We start from the raw sequence: 3722 nt of genomic DNA on the forward strand, positions 1-3722 counted from the left end.
TAAAAACGTTCTTTATGTATCCACGTAATCCATATAATATATGGCTAAGTGTGCATAGAAACTATTTCACATGAAAGAGAAGGAGTCATGCACGTCACACGTTTATTGACTACATACATATGCACTGAATGTTTTATTCGACATGGCCAAAATAGTATAGAATTAAAACTCCGTACACAACTCCTAAATATTAAACATTACTCCAACTCCTAAACACTAAACCCTAAATTTTAATCACTAAACCCAAACCCAAATGTAAACTATAATATATAGTTATAATATTTTGAATAAAATTAAAATCTGAAATATTATATATTGATGATCACATACATATACACCGAATGTTCTATTCCACATGGTCGAAGTAGTATACGATTATGACTCCATTCACAACCCCTAACTATTGAACATTACCCCAATTCCTAAATAATAAACCCTAAACTCCAATAATTAAACCTAAATCCAAATGTAAACTACAATATATAGTTATTATATTTTGAATAGATAAATCTGAAATAGTATATACTATTTTATAATGTTAACTATACCATATAAAAATAAAAAATGGAATGGACTTGTGAACCAAAATCATTTGTGTGGATGTGGTTAACGAAATGTTAAAATTGAGTTTGTAAATCACTTGAGTTGTGTTTATTTAGCAAAAAATCACTTGTGTCAATGTTGTTAACGTATAAACCAATATTAATATCAATGATAAAATTTCAAAACATATATCATTTCATTTCTATTCCATGTAATGTAGAATAGAACAAAAAAAAGATTATCTTCCCCGATCAAATTTTAGGAACTAGTAACTGATGGTCATGGAAAAATAAATGAATCTAACGGCAACAGAGAAAAGATGGATCTTATGGAATAGAAACGGTTTGTTAGTATCCGCCGCTGCAACTTCAACGCCGTCCGGTGGGGGACGATGTCACAAGAGTAGAAGAGGACGCGAGTGAAAATAGTGAAGAGGAAGTCAACAAAGATCTGTAAATCAGGCAGAGGTGTCGCTCTGGAGCAAATCGGCGCTAGAGAATCGTCAAATACGAAGAAGTTACCGAAGGAAGTAAAAAGAGAAGATGTGAAGTCGGGTAAGCCACGATTTACTTTTTGAGGTTAATAATTAAGAATTTTAATTATTTTTCATCAGGTTGTGCCGGTTGATGGAAAGGGTAACACTGTATTATTATATAAATGTAACGGCGTGTATAGGACCGTTAGGGGAATTGGTTACTCGGTGAATTAGGCTTTTTTTTCTTGTCATACAACCCAATTTTCCTAATAAAAATAGGGTTATTAAGGGTCACAATAGTTGACTATCATCTCTTTTGACTTCTTTGGCATTCATCATCTTCCACTAATTAAAAACTAAAAGCATGATTATTGGGGGTTATAATTAGGGTGAAGTTCTTAGCGGAATATAAGAACCCGTATCTTAACTTTTAACTAAAAAGGCTAAGAACTGGCTCTTAAATAAATTCCGCTAAAAATCTCATCCTAAGAACCCCCAATAATCATGCTCTAACAACGCCAAAACGTGCAGACTCATTGGTTGATCATAAAATACATTTACTAGCTGGACGTACGTGCATGTCACTCAACCAAAATATATAAAACGTTACACACAAGAAAACGAAAAAAACAACCAAAGAAGAAAATGATGGTCTCGGTCTCAAATAGACGACCAAGAACATCCAAAAAGACAGAAACAGAGAAACACGATAAATCACTTAAAGATCATCGTAATTGCTTTAACAGCATATGTTCGGTCTTCTCTTGTTCAGCTCTCTATCTAGTTCCTCTCACGATTATTTTTCTCTTCTTGATTTATCGTGTCGTATTTGCATCCCTTCCCGGAAGCTTAACGATCATTACTGTCCCACAGCCGGTTCTCATCAGCCAGGTTTACATGTACCGGTCAGCAATATCACTAAACTGGTTAGTGAAAATGTTATAAGAAGTGAAGAAGAGAAGAGTGTTGTTGTTCTTGATGAACGCGGAGAAAAGAGTTTTGAAAAGAATCAAAGCTTCTCCACTGGAGAAAGAGTTTCCAGCAATGATAAGAATCTTGATCAAGATTTCTTTCAACCTAAGAACGAGATCAAGCCGAGTCTTGTCGTTGATTGGTATTCAGAAACCGGCCGAGAAGAACCATATAGATATATCATGCCCAAGGATGAAGTCGAGGAGAGTGGTCTAAAGGCCGTGAACAAGCATCTTAAGATGCAAAGATCTTGGCTATCGATGGGAAACTAATACCGTAAAATAGTATTAAAGTAGCCACAAATCCAATGTTCATAAAACACCGATTTGATTCACAATGATAAACTCCAACTACAAGTTTGGAGCTCAACAAACTGAGATTTTCCGGGAACGTTTCAGAGAGAAAATGAGAAGAAGAGAAAATACAATAATACTTTTTGATACTCATCTAACAAACTCTGCTCTCCTTATAACGAAATCAACCCATTCAGTTACGCAGTTGACCCGAGAGCTGACGTGGAATGCTGACTCAGCCTCTTCTTCTATTCTTCATTTAACTATATCAGAAACAACCAAGGATCTTGCCAAGGACAAGGTATATACGTTTATGATTTACCGTCTAAATTCAACAAAGATTTGTTGCAAGAATGCTCGGACATGGTTCCATGGGTTAATTTTTGTAGCTACTTCGAAACGATGGGCTTGGTGAATCGATTGAGAATCTTGGTAAAGGCTGGTTTAATACGCATCAGTATTCTGTTGAACCGATCTTTCATTCTCGTGTTCTGAAGCATCCATGTAGGGTGTATGACGAGAACCGAGCTAAGCTCTTCTATGTGCCATTTTATGGCGGTATGGATGTTTTGAGATGGCATTTCAAGAACGTTACTGAGCATTTGAAGGATGTTTTGGCGATCGAGGTTCTTAAATGGCTAGGATCAAAACAATCTTGGAGGAAAAACTCGGGAAAAGATCACGTTTTCGTCCTTGGCAAGATCTCTTGGGATTTTAGGAGGAACAACAAGTTTGCTTCCCTCGTATCTGTTTGTATTCCGGTTATCAGCGTATTATCAGTACGCATGGCATTTACCGGAGGATCATCGGACATACTCGGTGTATATAAACAAAGACGATTTGAAGGCAAAGAAAGTGAATGTGATTAAGAAGTTGATGTTAGTTACGATAAGGGAAAGAGAGGATATGAGAAGTTATATTGTTCATGAGCTTTTGCCTGGCTTAGTCTATGGAGATCCTAATGCTAACTTTGAGAGGTTTCGAGATGCTTTTGATATTACTATGGATAGTTTACTCCATAAGATTTCAAAAAATTTGTAACCTGGTATTGTATGAATCTCATTATCATTTTCAACTATAGTTCGTTTATTTGAATGTTGTTAGGATCCTTTGAAGATGGTGTGACCTCTTGCTTTTGCAGAATAACTAAAACCTGTTTATAAATTCCTCATGCATGGTGGTGACTTGTGAGTAGATCGTTTAGTAGGATAATTTTTTTTAACACTGGTGGACTAGAACCGAAAAATGCATTGTTGGATACAAGACAAATTCAAACAAAATCAAGAGTTTAGCTATGTGCCTAAGTCCAAAAAGGACCTATAATACAGTGTATAAAGAGCAAATAAATTACTTAACACAGAAGTTATGCTTTATCTTCTTCTTCTGGAGTATTGGCAAGTAACCTGAAAAGAAATGTCAGAAACAAAGTGACATTACAA

General features: G+C 35.5%; 1 pseudogene; it reads left to right on the plus strand.

Moving 5' to 3' along the window:
- The first annotated feature begins 1169 nt into the window (after positions 1-1169).
- Positions 1170-3152, plus strand: LOC106420857 (annotated as a pseudogene).
- The last annotated feature ends 570 nt before the right edge of the window (positions 3153-3722 follow it).

This window comes from Brassica napus, chromosome C4, assembly GCF_020379485.1.
Source record: "Brassica napus cultivar Da-Ae chromosome C4, Da-Ae, whole genome shotgun sequence".
Classification (NCBI taxonomy): Eukaryota; Viridiplantae; Streptophyta; class Magnoliopsida; order Brassicales; family Brassicaceae; genus Brassica; species Brassica napus.